Source organism: Rousettus aegyptiacus, unplaced genomic scaffold (genome assembly GCF_014176215.1).
Source record: "Rousettus aegyptiacus isolate mRouAeg1 unplaced genomic scaffold, mRouAeg1.p scaffold_m13_p_1, whole genome shotgun sequence".
In the NCBI taxonomy this organism is placed as follows: domain Eukaryota; kingdom Metazoa; phylum Chordata; class Mammalia; order Chiroptera; family Pteropodidae; genus Rousettus; species Rousettus aegyptiacus.
Window position 1 is genome coordinate 65,709,231 of NW_023416284.1, and position 22,483 is coordinate 65,731,713.

The window sequence follows — 22,483 nt, forward strand, 5'->3', positions numbered from 1 at the left end:
CCATCCCCACTTCCTCCTCCTCTGCCCCCAGGACAGGAACAGCCCTACCCCAGTATTTCATTTAGAATTTGGGGCCAGCTAATTCTAGGGTGACTCAGGTTCCTGTTGCCCTTGGACTCCACCTGCAATGCAACTCCCTCAGGAAACGTCTCCTTACCCTCACCCCTGAATTGTTCTCATCATCCTCTCACTAACCTCACACCCCTCCCTCCTGGAATTCCCTACCACCCTCTCCAATACGTCCACTGGGGCCCCACCTAAGGTAAACAACACCCCAAACCTCATCCTTTTCTCCCAAGTGCTTCTCCACTCCTCTATGAGGGCCCGCCCCCTGCCCAGCAGCCTTCCTTTACCACCCTCCCCAGGGAAGGCTGCTCATTCTCCCACATCTTGTGAGGACTCCGAGGAGACAAGCATTGTCCTCATTGCCTGGAGCTTTGCTTGTCCCCCTTTTTATAAAAACATCCTTTGATTCTATTCCCCATCTCTTCTCCCCTCTGCTTTTCCTCACTGATGCACCTGATCAAATGCTGGGTCTCCTGTAACAGTTTTTGAGGAACTGGCTCATAGTGTTCCTTCTACTCCAGCACTTAACATCACACCTTGGGAAATGTCAAAATCTGGCTGATGATTCTCTTAAAACCCTGGCCTCACAATTCCTTGGCTTCTTTGAACACAATGACCTTTATCTGATCTCTACTCAGCCGCCCACAGCAATCAAGTGGTCCGAAGCATGAGCGCAGAGACCAGAAAAGAAAATGGAGATGGGTGAACAGAAAACTAAAAGGAAGCACACACAAAAAATGGTGGGAGCCAAGATTTTTCTCTAGAAACAGGACTGGAAAGCTCAAAGCTCCATTTTGAACATTTGGTTTAAAAACTTACTTGATCTGGTCAGAAATGAGAGCATTCTGGTTAATAAAACATTTTTGTTTAAAGAAAATGACTATACACACATTACTAATCAGAAAAAAAAAAGCATACGTGGAAACTTTACTAAGTATCATTGACCCACTCTTTGCTGAATAATAATATCCGTCGCATTTATAGAGCACTTCTGCACATTTCATTTCATTTAAATCTCCAAATAGTCCTGCCCTGGCTCCCTTATATAATTCCACCATGACTCAGCCTCCTTGTTTGGAAATCTAGACATAAATCATTGGTTCAGAGGAGGCTGACTTGACCAAAAGGTATTCCAGGGCCCCGGGGTGGGTTGGGAGGTGACAGTCAGAGAAAGGCGGCCAGCATGCATAGAGCTATGGGGTGGAGGAGATAATCCAGTTCTGCAAGGTTCTGACTAAGGCATTTGCCCCTAGTCTTCTGGATCTATGCCACAGGTCAGTAAACTTTCTATAAAGAGATAGGAAGTAAGACAATATAAAAGAAATAGCATGACTATATTCTAGTAAAACTTTATTTAAAAGTAAAACTGAAATTTAAATTTTATTTCATTTTCACATATCATGAAATATTGCTTTTCCTTTGTTTTTTTTTGTCGACTATTTACAACTGTAAAAACCATTCTTAGCTCATGGGCCATACAAAAACAGCCAGTGAGCTGGATTTCGCCCAAGGCCGCAGTTTGCTAACCCCTGGTCTGTGCCAATACACTGACACAGGAACTTGGCAGCCGGCATTCTGTTCGTGGACTGAAGGTGATAACAGCTGCCATTGCACTTACTCTGTGCCAAATACTACAAAAACACTTTATATATTTATTATCATTTAATCTTCATTTAATCATGTAAGTTATGCCATCTCCATTTTACAGATGATGAAAACAGGACCCTGGGAGGATAATCTGTCAGAGATCACACAACCAGGAAGGTTAAGAGAATCCTCATCTAAGACCGTGGCCTTAAATAGTGGGCTAGAATGTTCCCCATGCTCTCCACTGTATACACTTCTGGGTCTTAAGTCCCTTCACTGTACCTATCCATCCTCCTGTATTTTCCTGCTCTTTTACTGTTTTGACTATTGCTTTCACCTTCTCTTTGTTCCCCACCTTAAGATTTATCTTCTCCCTGGCCTGACAATTGTTTAGGCTGGACACCAGGAAACCTCTATCTTTAACTTTATCTAAATCCATGGATTTGGGTCGGGGGAGCACAAGCCAGGATAAGGTGCCTTTCCTAGGGCAAACCAGAGCTGTTGGAGCCCAAGGCCCTTAAAGGTGCTGAGTGTCAAACCAGTGTGAAGTCTGAGGGTGGGTGGGCCCAGAAGGAAGGGGCACCACAGTTTGGGACATGGGCAGGGATAGAAGGGAAGGGAAGGGAAGGGAAGGGAAGGGAAGGGAAGGGAAGGGAAGGGAAGGGAAAGGAAGGGAAGGGAAGGGAAGCAAACTTAAGTCTGGGTTGGTTGCCCGGGTCGAGCAGAGAGTTCCAAGGCTGTCTTTCAACTGTGGTCAGCTCTGAGGGGTAATGGGCAGGCAGGCCTGTACTGAAGGTGCATGGTTAAAGCAAATAGGTTCATTTTGGGGCTCCCCTCTTGTGAGCAACAATATTCCTGGGCACCCCTTGGCATCTTCAGTTCTACCCCATTATTGATCTTGGTGCTAGGAGAGAGTGTCTCAGATGGGTCCAGATGAAACTATCCCAATAGTGTAGAAAACTGGTGCTCGGTCCTGGCAAGACTGATATCTAAGGGGTATTTTCAGCAGTGCTGACACTGTGGGTGGGACACTGTGGTTCCAGAGAAGCCAGTTCATTTTAAGGCCAGTACCCAGATAACAGAGTCCAGTGCTGGGTGGAGAGGGATAGAGAGGTCATGGAAAGAGGCCAGTCTCATCAGAGAAAGTGCAGTCCATCAGGAAATCAAGGCTGATGGCCAGTACTCACAAGGACCAAGCAATCATGGCAGAAGAGGAAGAGGAGCAGCCACCTCTGGGGTCAGCAAGAGAAATGCCAGGTCTCATCAACGAAAAAAGATGAGAGTCCAATAAGCTGCCAGGCTTGGGATACAGTGAGAACCTCAGGGCTGGACAGGTTTTCTTTAATAATGCCCCCTTTCCTCCAAATCACAAGCTGTAAGTTAGGCTGGTATAAGATTGATGAGCTTAGCTATATAAAACTTAAGAACTTCTATTCATTAAAAGAACTATGAAGAAGTGAGAAGACAAACCACCAAATGGGGAGGGATATTTGCAACACATACAACCAACAAAGGATTCGTATCCAGAATATATTTAAAAAACTCCTAAAAATCAATTCAATAAAAGGGGGGGGGGCAAAATGCATGAATATGCATTCAGAGAGAAGAAAACATGAATTAGCAAAAGTGAAGAAGACTGACAATATCAAAGGATGTGGAGCACTCCACCCTGGAGGAGAATAAGTTGGTTTGAGCACTTGAGGAACTATTTAGCATCATGTAGTAAACCTGAAACTATAAATACCCTATCACTTAGGAATTCTACTCTTACATGTATGTCTTAAGCTAAGGTTTCTCAATCTCAGTGTGATTGACATCTTGGATGAGATAATTCCTTGTTGTCGGGGGCTGTCCTGTGCATTGTAGGATGTTTAGCAACATCCCTGGCCTCTACCCATCAGGCGCCAGTATTCCCTTACCCCAGTCATGAAAACCAAAAATGTCTAGGACATTTGCTGAATGTTCCTGTCATTGTAAAAAGGATCAATGAGAACCAGTGCCCTAGCAGAGCTCTATAAGAATGTTTGTAGCAGCACTGTACAAAATAGCAAAAAGCATAAACACACAACGACAACAACAAAAAAAGGCTAAAAAACAACATAAGTACCCAACAAAAGAATGGACAACTATATTGTGGTAAATGATTGCAATAAAACATCACATGATTCTAGAAACAAATTAACTTCTTCCAACAATATGATTCTCATAAATGTAGGGGGAAAAACATATTTAGCATCAGTGGTTCCATAAAGTTTAAGACATACAAAATTAAATAGCATTATTATCTAGGGGTAACTACATAGGTGGTGTGGTAGATTGTATTTCCCAAAAAATGACTACAATGATATTTCTAGTCCCACCTGCTCTTTCAGATCTCGTCACTCCCCTATCAAGAGGTGGAGTCAGTGTCTCCTCCCTTTGAGCCTAGGTGACTGCTTCAACTAATAGACACTACAGTGACTTCTAAGGCTAAGTCACAAAGACGATACAGTATCCTCCTGGCTTTCTCTAGAAGGATGCTCACCCTTGGAACTTGGCCACCACGTTGTGAGCAAGCCTAGGCCACATGGAGAGGCCAAGTGGAAAGAACCGAGGCCCCAAGCCTCAGCCCAGCTCCAACAGCCACCAGGTAAGTAAGTCATCTCGAGAGGTGGATCCAATAGCTCTCAGTTGAGCTACCCCCTCCCTATGATGCTATATGAAGCAGAGATAAATTTTCTTTACAGAATCCTGCACTAACTGCCAACTTGTGAGGAGAAAGATTGCTATTGTTTTTCACCACTCTTTTGGGGTGGTTTGTTAAACGGCAATAGAAATGTTGAATAGATGGTAAAAACAAACTATAATAAACACCAAGGGGATGATAACATAAAATTTAGAATCACAGCTACTGATGAGGAATTATTCACTGGTGGGGAATGTGATTGATTAGGGGCAGGTGGGAAACCACCTGCCATAGAACATTCTAGCCAGGGACTGAGCCTACTCTGGTAGATGAATGAAACCACAGACCTTTTTCTACTTCTAAGCATCTGATGTGCTGAGGATGAGCAGTTCTTTTCAGTGTTAGAGAACCAAAGAAAAACGCAAGCCCCAGGGGGAAAGGAAGTGCCCTGATCACATGGCACAGCCAGGCCCCACCTGCCTGCTGCCCCTTCAGCGCAGGCCCAAGCTTTTCTGAAGGGCTAGACACAGATTGTGCAGTGAATGCTCTCCTTGGGCAATGCTCTTCTGCCTGTCCAATCAACACTCACAGTTATCTGTTGACATTTTGGAAACAAAACCAAGAACCCTTGTAAGGACAAAGTGAGCATTGTGCCTCTGAGCCATTAAGAATGTTCAAAACTGGTCCTGAACAGTGGCATGAACACTGGGCATTTGTCTTCCAGTGAGGTCTTTGTGTGCAGACGTGGCTCTTAGTGAGACCGTGGTGTTGGAAAACTCTGACATTGGTGCTCTCTGCATGAACTTCGCTTACTCCTGTTGGAAATGTCATGTTATGTGGATCCAGCATTCAGCAGGCAGTGAAGATGGTGAACACAGGACCTCAAGGAGAATCCCACTCAGTCATGGGGACTCCAGAAGAGCCAGTCTGAGAGGGGTGGGGTTTGAACAAGGCAGTGGAACTGAACAGATGGAACCTATCACTCACTTCTGTTCTGCAAATGAGTGGAGGGTTGCCCTTCAAACAAGAGATGGCGACCGGAGGGTTTCTACCACAGAGAGAGCAGATCTAATAAGAAAGAAACCCCCAGAGGTAGCTTTCTATAGAAAGTGCTTTGAAAACTCCCTCAAAAGTGTATTATTGTTATTTATTATTTTTCTATAGTAGAATCTGGGTCTATTTTTTCTAAAGCAGAAAGCCTCAAAGTCAAATGCTTGGAAGACGTAAAATATAAGTGAATAGGGAGTGGTGGGGACTGTGGCAAAGGGACTGAAGACAGGCCTTTACTAAGGGGGCCACCACTACCCAGCTCCAGCCCATTGCTGAGATGAGGAAAGCCTGGCCTCGATGTATGCAATCTTCTGATTGTGAAGAGAAGCCAGAAATTCAGATACTTATGTAAAAATTCACAATTTAAAAAATAATATGCCAGCTAAACAGAGCATGTAAAATGAGTAGCTTTTGGATGTGTAAAAGATAAAACTATCTCCAAGTGTTGTGAAGAGGATGAAATGCGATAGAATAGAACCTACAATAATTAGAGAGTATATATCAGAAAAATCTATAAACATAATACAAAATAGGTCAGAGTCTATTACTGACTACATTTTCCAAAGATGGCTGTTGTAATATTTCCCATCCCACATGCTGTTTTTATCACGTAACCTTGACAGTTCAAGTGATGGAGTTACTTTTCCTATCCTTGAACCAGTAAAGAACTTTATGACTTCCTGAAGTAATAGTTATGGCAGAAATGACATCATGTGACTCCTGAAGCGAGGTCATAAAAACGCCATGCATTCCTGCCTTGCTCTCTGGAAGGGCTCACTTCTGCATTCCAGCTAGGGGGAAGCCCAAGACCCTGCAGAGAGGCCCGTGCTGAGAGAACATGAAGCAACCCATGCACACACCCAGCTGGGTGCCTAGCAAATGACTAGCTCCAACTTGCCAGCGATGTGAGCAAGCCATTTCGAAAGTGGGTCTTCCAGGGACCGTGTGAGCAGCCCCAGTTGAGACCATGCAGAGCAAAGACAAAGTGTCCCTGCTTAGGCCTGCCCAAACTGCAGATTCATAACCAAAATAAATTCGTATTGCTTTAAGTCACTAAGCTTTGGTAGTTTTTACACAGCAATAGATAACCAGAAAAGGGTCAAAAATCAAACTTTGAGTTAGAGACACTCCTAGAAGTGTAAAGAAAGAGATCTAAGGTCAGTTCAAGACTTTTTACAGCACAGAAGTGAAGCCTTTTAGGTTAAAGGAAAATATATATTTTTTTCTTCCAGATTTCCAAGTGGGACAGAAGCCACTGAGACAAGAGGGCAATGCATGATCTGAGTCCTACTTTGATCTCTGAATCTAGCTGAGCAAGGCCTTGTAACCCTTCCATACTGAGTGTGGTATCCACCCAAGTACTTCTCAAGTTTGAAGACTACGCATTTTTAGTTGTCATCCAGCCAGTATTCCTCAAAGTGGGATTCTTACACTACTTCCTACAACCAGCTTTCTTAGAATGGGGCCTAGGAAGCTGCATTTTCAACCACTTTCCAGATAATTCTTTTATACCAATTTAGAAACATATGCCACCCGCCACTCATGTAATCCTTTCAGACATTTTCTTGGAGTTTATTTCTTAGAAAAATGATCATGGTTTACCATTTAAGCAGCCCATGGCTTTGTTAAGGGGAGAAGCTGGTGTTTTTGTTCCTTGGCCAGCAGAAGCCCTACATCCATGGCAACTGGATTTGCTGGGCTTGGTATCAACGTGAAGAGGTGGGGAAAGGGGCATCCAAGACAGATGGTAGGTGAAAACCTTACGTGAAATAAAGTCCGAGATGGCTGTGCAGACTGGAGCCTCTTCTGGCTGGCAGAGTCCTTTCCTATTCCCCTCACAAGCCCTTCTAGAGACTCGTTCTCTGGCCATACACCATCCTTGATCTACGCCAAGTCACTTGCTCAGCGCCAACCCCGCCCAAGACTCCACTGAGGCATGCCTCCCCTTCAGCAATTAAAAGAATTTAGGCTACAAGAACTTAGGACAAAAGTTAGAAAGTGTGTGATTTTAGTAAAAATGATAACCGAAAATGTTGTTAAAATAGTTTTACTTGACGCAAGAGGAAATGCTCACCAGCAAATGAAGACACTGAATCTAACATGTAAAAACCTAGTATGTGCAGGGCAGTTTGTTAGGCACTCACTGTAGGAGAAAGTAATTGGACACTTTGGATCAGACAAAAGCCATAAAATGTTAATTTCAAGAACATATAAATAGTATTATCCTGTTTCTACAAAAATTGTACATGTAGATATGTATTGGTATATTTATTAGATAATCTGGAAGAATAAACACCAAACTGATCATTGTGGTTGTAACTTGGAGGGGAGGTAGTGTAAAATTATGGTGAAATTCCACTTTTTAAAATAAATTTCTCTGAAAAGTATCTTTTTTCTTTTTTTGGCAATGACAATGTATTAAGGAAATGTAATAAAAATAATAATAAGAAATATAATAAGAAAAAAGTGTAAGGATTATTTCAAAATGCACACAATATTTTTACTTTAAAAACTATCTTTATGGAAATGTAATTTGCATATGAAAATGTACCTACTTAAGTGTATATTTTCATTTGGTGAGTTTTGATAAAAATGTACAGCCTTACAGTCACCATTTCTATCAGGACATAGAACATTTACATCATCCAAAAAATACTTCTTGCCGCTCACCCCTGCAACCATTAATCTGCTATCACTATAGATTATTTTTACCTATTCTAGATTTCACATAAATTAGAATAATACATTATATTTGTTTGTGTCTAGTTTCTTTCAGCATGTTTCTGAGATTCATTCATGTTGTTATGGTATCAGTAGTTTGTTCTCTTTTATTTATAAATAGTATTCTATTGTTAAATATGTAACATTTGTTGATGGACATTTGGGTCATTTCCAGTTTTGAATAAAGTTGTTGTGAACATCAGTGTACACGTCTTTGTGTGGGAATACGTTTTCATTTCTCTTGGGTAAATAAATACCAAGGAGGGGAATTCCTGGACTCTCAGGTAAATGTATGTTTAATTTTATTTTAAAAATAGGTTCTTCCATTTTGATGCAGCAATTCTTCTCACAATTTAGTCCAATAAATAATCTTGGATGTATGTAAAGATTTAGCTACCTAGATTTTTATCCCAATATTGTTTATACATTTGCTACAATATAAGTGCAGTCATGTTATGGAGTATCATGTGGCAATTGAAATGGCTATTTCAGGCTTCTAGCTCAGGTTAAGGATTTAGCATAGATATTTTTCTTGTGAGACACTGCCATTAAAATAACAATAAAGGGATTTAAATGGCATAAACCCAAAATAATGAAGAAAACTGAAAAGGGCCAACAGCAGACAGAGATTTCAACAAATTTCGTGGAAACAAAAAAAGTTGGGTGACTACTGATAAAGACAACAGGTGAACTAGGCTGCAGCCAATGAGGGCTCAATTCTGTTGATGGATAGACTAAGAGATGCCTCAGCCCGGAAATGAAAAGGATCCCAGATAGCAGGCATGCAAACGGTGCTGAAAACCATTGAAGTTCTATACATGCAGCAGCTGATACCTTTGTTTGCCCAGATTAGAGAGGGGCCAATCACTTCCTCTAGGTCAAACAGTGGAAGGCTCATTTCTAAAGAAATCGTATAGGCTGCCTGGGGAGAATTAGGGTGGCCAATATGGAGTCTGGAAGCCTAGAGTAGAGCACTCTGCATTCCTGACTTTAGGGACCTTTAAGAACAAAACAAAATGAAAGAAAAGAAAAGAAAGAAAAGAGAAGAGACGAGACGAGAAGAGAAGAGAAGAGAGAGAAAAGAAAAGAAAAAAAAAAGGAAAGAAACAAAATGAAAAGAAACAAAATGAAAAGAAAAAGAAAAGGAAAGAGGGAGGAAAGGAGGGAGGGAGGGAGGAAGGAAGAAAAAGAAAGAAAGAAAGGAGAGGAGAGGAGAGGAGAGGAGAGGAGAGGAGAGGAGAGGAGAGGAGAGGAGAGGAGAGAAAGAAAAGAAAAGAAAGAGAGAGAAAATGTAGCTTCCCACCAACTTTTCCTAGGGAGAAGCCTGAGAGTGGACAAGCTCTGCCTGTGCTCTTTAAAATTCCCATCAGTCTCCTTTCTGCCTCAATCTTAAATTGAAATGAAAAACCAGAGCAAACAGATTGAAAGTCAGCAATAAGAAAAAGTAAGAAAAGATAAACCAATAGGCAAATGTGATTCTAGAGGAAATAGAGATAATTCATGGAACAGAAGAGGATAAACAAATGAACAAAAACTTTGAAAAACCTCAGAGACAACTGGGAAAACATATCACCGTAGTAAACAAAAAAAGGGATGCTATGAAAAAGAACCAATCAGAGACCAAGAAAGAGCTCTTTAAAATAAAATGTTTGTCAAAATAATAATAATAATGATAGGATTAGATGATCAAGTTTAAGAAATTGCCCTAATACAAATTTTAAAAGATTTTGAAACAAATGCAAAATATGATAGAAAGACAAAAAATATAAAGGGATGATCTAGAGGTTTGAGATCCAAATAATAGAAGTTCTAAAAAGCGAAAAAGTTAAATCAAAAGGAAGTTATAAAAGAAAAATAGTAACTAATTTTCCGAAATGAAAAAGGGCATACGTCTTTAATTGCTAGGGCCCAATGAATGCCCAGCACAATGAACAACGACAACAAAATATCCATACCTAGACATAATCACAGAAAACTTTCAGAACACCAAGAATAAAGAGTGAACACTAAAGGATTCCAGAGGGAAAAAAACATGTTCTACTTTGAGTGATTTGATGTTTAACCTAGAATTTTATACACCACCAATATATCAGTCAAGTGAAAAGAAAAATAAAAGCATTTGTGATATAAAAGTACTCTAAGTTTTACCTCTTATATAGTTTATCCTAGGGAGTTACCTGAGAATATACTCCAGCCAAATGAGAGTGTAAACTATACAAAGGAAACTGTTGGGGTCTCGAGTGACTCTAATCATTGAAAGCAGAGAAAGGAAATTGCAGTATGGCAATCATGCTGCAGACCCAGAAGAAAACAAGAGCGGAAAGATAGATAACTACAGAAGAGTTTCTTATTTTGTCTTGTTTATGGAAAGGAGATGAAAAAAAGTAAAAAAGAATCAATAGAAAAATAGCGTGATTAAAAGCTTGGGAAACTTGATATGAGAATAAGATAAAGAAAATTGTTGAAATATTTTAAAAAATGTTAAATTTGTTCCAGAAATATTCTCTATTGAGTAGGTACATTGGTCCCATAAAGAAATGTGATATGTAATCTTAAGTTCACAATTTTGACCTGCTATGAACTATATTCACATAGCCAGAATAAAATAAACATTATTTTCTGGCCTCCAACTCTTAGAATTAACCTTAGACAAACATAAACAAACAATGGTGATTTTAGCATGAAATGTAAAAGCACCTACAGAAGTTGGGAGGTGGAAGGGAGAAATGGAAGAGGGAAAGGTGGGAGGGCCTTGTCCTTCCCCTACAAAGTGAGGAGTAAAGAGATACTATCTACAGTTGCTGGAACGGGAAATGGAGGTTTAATTGTATTCTTTGAAGTTGAAGAGGAGACTGAGAAAGCCCTGAGAATAGTGATTTAACTAACACATTTAGAAGAGTTCAGAGAGAAGTTAGGGGTGAAATAGAAATGAACTGACTCTATCACAGTAGGCAGTTGATAGAAGGTACTAAAGTTGCTAAATTAATAAATAGCATCTTATTTAGAAATACAGGCATAAGCACCAAATAAATTCTAAACAGAAATGCTTAAAATTTGTCTCATGGGAACAGAACTATGGGCAGAGAGGGGTGGGGCAGGTGACTTGTTTTTCATTATAAGATCTTTGGTATTATTTGTTCTTAAATCATTTGCATACATTACTAATTAAAATCTTTCACGAGAAATTTCTGAGATAAGACCGTGAAATATAATGCAAAAAATTAGAGGGATATAAATCAAATTGGTGTTAGAAGTCATCTCTGGGTCTTTGGCTGACAGATCTTTTCATTTCTTCTTTATAATTTTTACATATTCCACAGCAATTCATTTTTACTTTTATAATTAAAAAAAAAAAAAAAACTCTTAAAGAGTAATCTCTTAAGTTTCTCCTGAGCACAGGCAAACTGTTTTAAGGGGGAATGCTCGAGGTGGTTATGCCCGATTTGAAGTGCCCACCTCATTCCATATCCACCTCTGAAAGATTTAGACAAGCAACTGGCCCAGGACAGCCCCAAGTGATGTCAGGTTCAGGATCCCTAGGACTTCGGCACAGCTTCAAAAAAATTTATAAAAATCTCACCTACCTACAGTAACAGCCTTCCCCACACCAGTGCCAGTGGTCAGTTGTCCCCCACAATCCTTCACAGGTGCCAGGACCCTCTACGACATATGATCTGAGCCAGAAGAGCGCACCCATCTCCTGGGCCCAGAGAGGATCAGCTAGGGAGTTACTTGGCTCCATCCAAACACGAAAGTCTCTGGTCTTCAAAGCAAATTCATCTGTAACTAATGAAATACAGTGGGCATTTCACTACAACTTACTCCATATTAGGATAAAGATACATAGAATAGAGCTGTACATTAGAGCTAAAATTCTCTTACATTCATTTCGTTCATTTGCTCATTTCATACATGAGAAACCAAGACCCAGAGAGGCTAAATCACTTGTCCAATTTGGGAATCGAAACCCACATTTCCAGTCTTTTGTCTATACCAGAATTTTAAAAGGAAGATAATTAGGCAGTCTCAGATAATTAGGTACTTTGGGTAACAGGTAACGATCTCAATTTTAAGCCAAAGGAAAAAATTATCAGAAAATTACCAGAATCCAAGGGCAGGAAGTGCAGCTGGTGTGGGACCAAAGCAGGGTAAAGAAAGCCGACGGGAGCACAGGTGGCTTCTCTCCCTTGGCCTCTCTCTCTGCAGCTGACTGGCAGACATGGCTCCCAGAGTCGACCTCTGAGTGTATGGGACAGTCCTCAGAGATGGGAGGATGGGTCCTGATGGACAGATAGATACAGAGCCTGGGCCAGCATAAACCCAAGGTTAGGCGGGGTGATATTCAGAAAGCATGAGCAAAGGCGGAGCAAGAAAGGGAAGGGTGGGTGAAGTTCTGACCAGTGCAGAGTGCTTCTGGGCTATGCGTCCTGCCTACAGTAACATCCTGCTGGGGTCAGGGTTAGTAGTGTCCTCATGTTAAAGGCAAAGGACTGAGGCTCAGAGCAGTTAAGCAGCAGAGTTCATAACTGGGTCTCCTTCCTCTTAGTGTAGGATTCTTTCCTTTATGCCTCTCCTCTATTATGTGAAATCATCCTCTTGGCATCAGGGGCTCTGGAACAAACCTCCCCTTTTTCGTTTGCCATTTTTTTGAGAAGAGCTACCGTTATGTGATGTTCAGTCCTTGCTGCTCAAAGCTATTAGGTCCATGGGCTTCTATCTGGGTCTTTGGATCAGCTGTGAAGTGACTTCTTGCCTTAGTGGCTCCATCCATTTCCTGGTATTTGGTCTCCATTGAGGAGTGTGCTAGAGCCAGCTCATACTGCCTCCCAAGGGCCAATAGTATATTTTTTGGAATTGTGCAAGCTGGTTGACCTCAAGTTGGTAGCTTGGAATCAGTGATTGTGGGAGATTTTTAAAGCATGGGAAATGACAAATGCTACCAATCAGGGCTCTCCTCCACTCCCCGCCTGTTGTTAAATATTTACCAGCACATCACTGTCTCCATCTGCCCACTTCCTGCCTGGAAGACTCTTGAAGATGTTCATATGAAAGCTCACACTTAATTTTTAGTTCCACACATCCTTTAAACATATTTACTAGATTGGTTTTTGTAAATAACTTTGCAAACTTGAATGCTTCATATCAATTTCAGTGGTAACTCTAGGCGAAAAGCCTAAGAGAACAAAGGGATTCTTTGTGTAATTCAACCCCCCACTTAACTACAATGCTTAAACTCCCTTATTTTTCATACTCACTGTTATGCCCTTACCCGAGACCCTTATCTTCCATGGAGTCTACAGATGGGGCCTCCTATCTGGTTTCCCTACCTCTTAGCTTCCTACTGTTCACCCTCCGTATCTCTGTCTTGTCAATCTTTGGAAAACCCTGCCTCTGGTCATATCCCTCATCAGAGGCTCCACACTGTCTCTCAACACAGTTCAAATTTCTGACCTGACTATCAGGCCCCCACTTGCAATTCTGTTATTAGGTAAGATTTGTGTGCAACCACTCTGGCCAGCCCAGGGCAGAGGTCAGGGCTCCACAGTGGCTGAAGCCACTTTCACTAAGAGGCCTCTCCATGCCACCCACCACCCTGAGGGAGCTCTGTCAGCCTAGAATCAAGTGTGGCTACCACACGGTCCAACACCCGGAGAACTAAGACAGCTTCTTTTTAAATGGTGGGCCAGGGGGGCGGGGAGAATATTTTCTTATTTGGATATGATTCTAAAATTACAGAAAATTTGCAAGTGTAGTATAAAGAAATCCCATTACCTTTACTCAGATTCACTCATCTTTTACATTTTGCTCCATCTCTTTCACTATGTGCATTATTCTGTTATTATTCTGGATCATTTAAAAGCAAATTAGAGACACTGTGCCCCTTTACACCTAACTATTTCTAAGAAAATGGATGTTCTCTTATATAAACACTGCATAATTATCAACTTTAGTACAAACTTCATATTGCTAGAATACTATTTTCTAAACTACAGTTTAACCTTGTTTCATCAATTGTCCCAATAACGTATCTTACATCTATTTTTTTCCCCAGCCCAGAATCCAATCAAATATTAGTCATGTATTGCATTTAGTTGGCATGTCCCTCAGTCTCCTTTAATTTGGAACGGTTCCTTGGCCTTTCTCTAACTTTTTGACCTTGATATTTTTGACCAGTTATTTGGTAGAGTGTCCCTGAACTTAAGTTCACCTGGTGTTGCAGGATTAGATTTAGGTAGGCATTTTGAACGGTCAAGAAAATCACGGGAGATGATGTTATATTCTTCTCAGTGTATCTTACCAGAGGCAGAGGGTCCATGACGCCAGTCTGTCCCAGCAGCAGTAACCTAAGCGCTGAGCGCTGTAAGGTCAGTAAACAGCCTCTTTATGAAAGGCTGCCCTCTACTGGCTGTTGCCAACATTGCCGTTGTTATGCCTCTGCTCATATGGGTGACGATGGGCCAGAAGCCCAGAAATACAGATGCTGATAATTTACTGGTTGTGAAAATTTGAGAAAGTTACTCAGTCTTATTGAACCACAATTTCTTCATCTGTAAGATGACCATGGCAGTCTTTGCCCTGCTTCCCTCACAGAGAAGGTTGAGTGTGAAAGGGTCCTACAAAGGTGGTCAGATGGTGTTATTTTAAACTAATGTCTGTACCAGCTACTATGACTCTTCAGTAGGCCCAGCCCTGGAGGTTGTTGAATGCCAAAGCTGCTCCTCAGGACTAATGTCCACCAGTGGGTCCCATCTGTGGCCACCGTGACAGAGTTGCCCCTTTACCTGAGACTTCTGTGAACAACAGGTTCCTGTGAGTCGTGTCCTGAAGGAACTCGGGAAGTAGGCAGCCTGGCCTTTAGTATTTCTGCCCTATGGGTCCATCTGGGGGGTTAGCACATTCTGTGCATCAGCCATTACACCCGCATCTCCTGGAGTTGCTTCCACACTGCTGCTCCCAGGCTGGGGACACTGAACATGCCCCTTTCGCAGAAGCTGAGCATGCCCTTGGGCCCTCGGGCGCACACCAAACCTGAGCAAACCTGTGCTTTCAGCTATTTAGGCCCTGGGCTTTCACCTACGCTAATCCCCAGGGAATGGGGTCAACTCTATTCTTATCCAGACCTAGTCCCTCTCCTCGTTTTCTCTGCATCCTTTCCAGAAACTACCTGCCTGCCTGCCTTCTTTCTGACTTCCAATAAATATTTATTGAGCACCAACAAAATGAGAGGTTCTGTTTTGTGAGATCAGGATGCACACTTGCCCCACAGAGCTTATAGCGTTTTGGGTGATGGAAACAAGCAGAGCAACAATTACATTACAAATGAGATTCCCATGCCTCCTGAAGCAGTCTTTTCATGTCCCCCCTGACTCAGCCACACTTATTACCTCCCACCTGGCCCAGAGCCTCCTCATTATGGCTTCAGATTTATTGAGTGCTCTTCTAGGATGCCACAAAGATAGACTTTTGTAGGCCCCAAGGCAAAGCTCAGAGAATTATGAGAAATAAGTAGATCAAGAAAGATAGGAAAGAAATATTTTTCAGAATAAAATTAGATATTTCTTTTCTTACATTTATTTTTCTGAGCAGAGACATCTTTAGTAGTGAACTTGCGCCATTCTCTAGAGCATCTCTAGATGCTTTATGTTTGGGGAATCTTGGTCTGGAGAACCGGTAACTCAATGAACAGAATTCTGAGTCTGTTCAGAGGAAGGAGTATCACACAGACAAGTGCCCAGCACAGGCTGACTTAGAAGTGCTGTTCACTTTGTAAAGCTAGTGCCCAGATTAGGCTGTGGGAAGTCAGGCCAGAAGGCATTAGAAGGGTGAGGGAGAAGCCCTGGCCCTCGGTGAATGGCTAGCCTGCCCAGCTTCCTCTCATCTACATGACTAGAGCAAAGTGACTTCTCACCTACGTGAGAGATACAATTGCCTAATTCACTGCTCTTGCAGGCTGCTTCTGAATGGAAAATGAAATAATATATGGAAAGGGCCCATACCATTTGTGTAGAGAGGCCCTATAAACCAACAAATGTATAGGAAACATGTTTTGGCCAGAAACATGAATAAGGAGTCATTTTATAATGTAATTTTACAGTAGTTTACTAGGGAGCAACCATGGTTTTCTCCAACTGCTTAGGTGCAGGTTAGAACACAGTGCAGATTGACAGCCATAGTCAAGGCCTGGTTTGGGTTTACATCAGTTCAATTCACACCTCTCCTGATTCCTCATTCATGTGTACATTTCACCCATAAAGGATACTGGGGACTAATGTGAGTGGGGCATTTACAAATTCATCATCACTTCTCAGAGAGCAAGTGGATGAATAATCAGGTTATCTTGCTATGCAAAGGGTTGAATGCTATTTGGGAAAGGAGAATAGAAAATTCCATGAGGATAATAAGGACCATGCTGTCTTTTCAAAGGGCTATACTGTCTTTACACCACTTTACACCGAGTACCTAGTGCCACATAAAAAATTAGCTATAGCGGAAACCCACCATGACATAGTTTATTCTGTTATTGTAGCATAACTTCTGCTTGGGAATTGACAGGAAAATAGAGTTTACATTTTGTGTGACCACATCCCCCAAGCAATATTTTGAAATTATGCTGCAATTTCTAGCTTTACTTTAATTGGTGTGTAATTCATAAAATCCTTTAGAAATTAAAACTCTATTTAAACGAGCAATTAATGGTAAGTAACATTGAAAGTATGTAAGCTGTTGCCCATTGAATTTTTGATTGACAATATCAAAACAACCATCACAGCTAAATCCAAGATATTCAGGAATGCAACAAAAATAAAGACAGAACAAAATGAAATCCCCTAAACTATCTTAGCTATAATTATAAAAACAGGTGCTAACTTGTATTTTGCTGAAGTCCTGAAACTGCCTTCAGGGGCAAGAGAGCCAACAGTACATTAAGGAATCAAAAAAAAAAAAAAAAAAAAAAAAAAAGGAAAAAAAAATAAAGAAAAGAAAGAAAGAAAGCAGCTATAATAATAGAACTAGTTTGTCCTGAGTCTAGGAGGACAATACCTTCCTGGATTGTTCCACAACATTTACTCTTTGGCCATCTGTTTCCCTAGTCCCTCCACATCCTGTTAAACCAACATGGTCCTGGTAACAGGAATCCCTGCTGCGACTTTATGATATTGCTTCAGCTTCCTGCCCTGTTTCTGCAAGAGTTTTATTTAGCCGTATATGTGAATGTGTACTTGTGTATATGAGGGAAAGAATGAGTTCCAGGGCATCAAAGTAGGGGAAGAGAAAGGTGACCACCAAGGGAAGCCAGCATGGTCTGGACTTACTTTCTGGTTCTTGGGGCAGAGAGTCAAGCATTCCTAGAGTGTCTATTTCATGGTTTTTTTAAAAAATTTTAATTACAGTTGACATACAATATTATATTATATAGTGATTAGAGATTTAGATAACTTACAAAGTGATCATGCCCATAATGAGTTAACACCCAAAATATATAAGGCACTCATACAACCTAATTCCAAAAAAACCCCCCAAACAATCCAATTGAAAAATGGGCAGAGGACCTGAATAGATATTTCTCCAAAGAGGATGTACAGATGACCAATGGAAATATGAAAAGATGCTCAACATCATGAATCGCCAGGGAAATGCAAATTAAAACCATGATGAGATACAATCTCACAACTGTCGGAATGGCTATCATTAATAAATCAATAAACAAGTGTTGGTGAGGATGTGGAAAAGAGAGAACCCTTGTGCACTGTTGGTGGGATTAAAAATTGGTACAGCCACATAGAAAGTATAGTATGGAGTCTCCTCAAAAAATTATAAGTAGAACTACCAAATACCGAGCAATTCCACTTTGAAGTATTTATCCAAAAAAATCTAAAGCACTATTTTAAAAAGATACAGTCACATCTATGTTCATTGCAGCATTATTTACAATAGCCAAGATATGAAAGCACTCTAAACATCCATAGATAGGCGAATAGATAAAGAAGATGTGGCACATATATACAAAGGAATATTACTCGGACATAAGAAACGAATGAAATCTTGCCATTTGTAACAACATGGATGGAACTAAAGCATATTATGCTAAGTGAAATAAGTCAGACATAGAAAGACAAGTACCATATGATTTCACTTATATGTGGAATCCAAAAAAAAAAAAAAGAAACAAATAACAAAACAGAAACAAACTCATACAGAGAACAAGCTGATGATGGCTGCCAAATTGGGGTGGGGGGAGCGGGGAAGGTTGGGGAGGATGGGTGAGAAAGGTGAAGGGATTAAGAAATACAAATTGCCAGGTATAAAAAACAGTCACAGAGGTATAAAGTACAGCATAGGGAATATAGTCAATAATATTACATAGTTTTTTTTAAACTACCATTCATTGAGCACTGTGCTAAATGCTTTATATACATTATCATGTTATCTCACTAGATTAACCTCACAGCTGCCTAGTGAAATGGGTTTTTCTTTGTATTTCTTTATCATTTTACAGGTGAGGAAATAAGTCTCAAAAAAGGTTGAGTGGCTTGGGCTTTCACGTGATTCAGAAGTGGCAGAGGTGGAATTTGAACTCAGGCACACTCTAAAGCCTATGTCCTTAGTCATTATGTTCTTTAGCCTTTCCTTGGTCCCCTACATCCTCTCTGGCAGCATTACCATTTTTATTCCTCTTTTATTTTCCTTCCCTGTCTCTGGGTTGCTTGCTAGTTCAAGGTAGACATCTGTCCATAAATTCCATATTATATTCTTCATTCTGGCTTTTAAAGCCCTCTATATCTTGAACCTATTTCACTCTTAAGCTCCATCCTCCAGCACCCTTAAGCCCAGGTGCTCTTCTGTAGCCAACCAGTTCTGTTTTCCCTCCACACCCCAGCCCAGCACCTCTACAGTGCTTGGTTTTGCAGCACTTTCTGGCCAAGGAGTTCTCCTGTCCCACCCTCCTCCCATTTCATCACCCTGCCTGCTTACCTTCTCCTAAACCTCCCTAGCCCTCTTGCTCTGTCAGAACTAGTGCAGTCTTGCTTCCTCTGGGAAGCTGCCCAGTCCACCTCAGGCCTGAGACTCCTCCCTCCTTTAGGGTAAAGCACTGTTTCTCTGAGCTCCTGGTCTGACCATTAACCATGTACCCCTTTTGGACACCCTTAATACTACTGACTCTACTATTTAATTCATGTGCTACTGCTTTGTCTCCACAATTATATTATAGGCTCTTTGATTACCAAGTGTCTCTTTTTAAACTTTGTAATATTTCTCTTAACTCCTACTTTAGTGCTTTGTATACAAAAGGGATTCGATAAATATCTGTTGGTTTCTGTGTGATTATATTCATACCAGGTTGATACCAAAACTCTTAGCTAGGGTCGAACTAAAGCACAAATGTCAAAAAGCTGATGTTAAATCTTCAGTGCCTACCAGCTCCTCTCCTGCCTACGAGCTGAAGACCATGATCTACCCCTGTCACACAAGACTCCGAGTTCAGGCCTGATCTTGAGGAGTCATGCCTGGGCTAACGGTCTACTGTTGTACTTACATGTCTCCAGAGCCAGATTGCCTGGGTTTGTATCCCAGTTCTGCTTCTTCCTGGCTCTGATCTGAGCAAGCTACTCAACCATTTGGGGCCCCAGTTTCCTCATCTGTAAAATGGGGATAATAGGACTATCAATCATTTATCAACTATTTATTGAAGGCCTGTTATATGTCAGGCATTGTTCAAGGTGCTGGGCATAAAATAAATCTTCACCATCAAGAAGCTTGGATTCTAGTGGAGTGACACAGACAAGTAGTTAAATAAATGTATAGGATATCCGAGTGAGAAGTGCTGTGCAGGGGGGAAAAAGGGTGGATGAGAAACTGTGGTTTTAAATAACATGGTAAGGTGACATTGGAACACAAACCCATAAGACTCTATGATGATTAAATGATCAAATGAATGTAAGCACTTAAAATGGTATTTGACACATAATAAGTGCTGAATAATTGCTAGATGTTAGATATTATCAATGTATGTAAGATTTCTTTTCTAAACAGAAAAATACTAATGTCTGTTATAATAATCTTTAAACAAAAAAGCACTAGTCAAATTACTGTTGCAATTATATGCTCCCTGAGTTGTCTATATTGGATGACTTTGGTAACCGATTCATATTTTGGGAACTGGCAACAGATTTTGAATTAAGACCAACATGTTGACCCTAAGGTTGACTCTCTAATGGACAAAAGCTCAAGTCTGAGAGGAAGGTAGTTTGGGGCAGGAAGCACCTCCCAGCCTGCTATGGTCCAGCCTGCTTTTAATTATTAAAATATTTGGACATACAGTAATTTGCTCCCTACTCTTAGTTCTTCTCTGCATCTTTTTTGGTAGGAATAAGCTTACTACTCAAGGGTGGATGAAAACCCTAATCCTAAAATATAACCTGCATTTAAAAAAAAAATGGACATTTGCAACTTATAAAGGAAATTCAGGGAGAAGCTGAGCAGTTAGTCCTTTGAAACTATTTCCTGATGCTGGGTGTATCTTTTCACCCACCACAAACACTGTGATTTCACCAAGTCTTTAAAGAGTCAACACACTCACACAAATACAACTAAAGATGATACTAAAGTACCCAGAGCCTCTTCAGAAATCTGTGAGAGTACTGCCGGGCCTGACTGAACCTCCAAGTCATCATTGGCCTCTGGGAGGTTCTTCTCCAACACTGAGGAGCCTGAACTGGGTGATTCTGCCATCCTTCCCTGAGACTCCCTCAGTGACCTTCCTAAGTTGGAATCCTTTGCAGTTCAGAGATGAGAGGTGGGGATCTCCTGGAGGGGGCCGGGAACAGAGCCCCACCTGATCTCATCTAGGAGATGACTGATAAGGGCAGGACCAGGAGAGAGCTCTGTGAAATTGTGGGTGGGTGCCTTCAGTTTCTCTTGAGAGACAGCCCTCAGGATGCAGAGTGTCAGAGAATGCTGGTAAAGGACCACGTCTGCAGTACATACCAATCTGTCTGTCTGCACTGAAGACCACCACCTCAGACTACAGGGCCTAGCTTTCGAGATGTAGATACTGGGTGGTGAAATGTTAAGGCCTTCTAAAAAGTGTTCGAATATTTCAGAATCACATCCCGGCACATCTGGCAGACAGATGCCCCTCCTCAAGAGCTCTAATAATAATCACCACCAAATAACAAGAATTAGCGTTTACTGAGCACTTGTGATGTGCCACGTATTATGCTAAGCACTTCACATATCTTATAATTCCCATCACAACCCAAAGAGTTACATACTATTATTTGACCCTTTTTTAAATTTTATTTTATTTTATTTTTTACCAGTTTTATGCCTACTTACAGAAGAAGAACCAGTCAGATCCCTCAGAGAGTTTAAATATCTCACCTGGGCTCTCCTAGCTAGTGTCAGAGCTGGGGTTTAAACTTAGGAGGTCTGCTTTCAGAACAATGTGTGTCTAACTATTGTTGTCTGCAAAGAAACAGCTTCTAAACTCAAATTAGAGGTGGGAAAGAGGGAGACTTTTGGAAATGCATGTGCTTGAGCAGAGTGGTAATGGAGGAAGAGTTGGCTGGGAGAACAAGCGGGTAAGGGCCAGGACATCATGGCCAAAGGCGCTGAGACTTTAGAGAACAAAGAGGATTCATATCCTTGCAATGCTCTGGTATGGCTGGAGAAAGGCAGATGTGTGCCGTTGACAAAGATGAGGCCAAAGGAACAGGTAGGGACCCGCTCATGAAGGGCTTTTGACGTCCTGCCACAGAGTTTGAGTTTTTTCCTAAAAGCGAGAGGAAGTCATCAGTAAAAGACACCTGTGATTGCCTGCCCATCAACCAGTCACCACTCACGCCTGCCTCCTTGACTAACAGAACCCCCTTCTTTGTCATATTAAATGTAATGGGCTGATATTGGTTAATAACATTATATAAATTTCAGGTGTACAACTTTAAATTACGACATCTGTATACTCTGTTGTGTCCTCATTACCCAAAGTCTATCTCCTCTGTCATCATATATTTGGCCCCTTTTACCTTCTTCGTCCTCCCCTCCCCCTCCCCCCCTCTGATAACCACCATGCTGTTGCCTACATCTAGGGGTTTGTTGCTTTTTGTTTTATATCCCACATATGAGTGAAATCATATGGTTCTTATCCTTTTCCATTTGTCTTATTTCACTTAGCATGATACTCTTAAGATTCATTCATGTTGTCACAAATGGCAGTATTTCATCTTTTTATAGTTGTGTAGTATTCCATTGCTTATACACCACATATTCTTTATCCAATCACCTATTGAGGGACACTTGGATGTTTCCATGTCTTGGTTATTATGAGTAATAAGTATTTTCAAAATTTTCAGGTAAATATCCAGAAAGGAGATTGCTGGGTTATATGATAGC

At 41.1% G+C, this 22,483-nt stretch overlaps 1 long non-coding RNA gene across 1 annotated transcript; it reads left to right on the forward strand.

The window, feature by feature from the left end:
- The first annotated feature begins 1,247 nt into the window (after positions 1-1,247).
- Positions 1,248-7,123, forward strand: LOC118602964. Its single transcript, XR_004951054.1, has 4 exons — positions 1,248-1,340; positions 1,775-1,830; positions 4,166-4,282; positions 6,601-7,123. It is a non-coding gene; the product is annotated as an uncharacterized LOC118602964 (long non-coding RNA).
- The last annotated feature ends 15,360 nt before the right edge of the window (positions 7,124-22,483 follow it).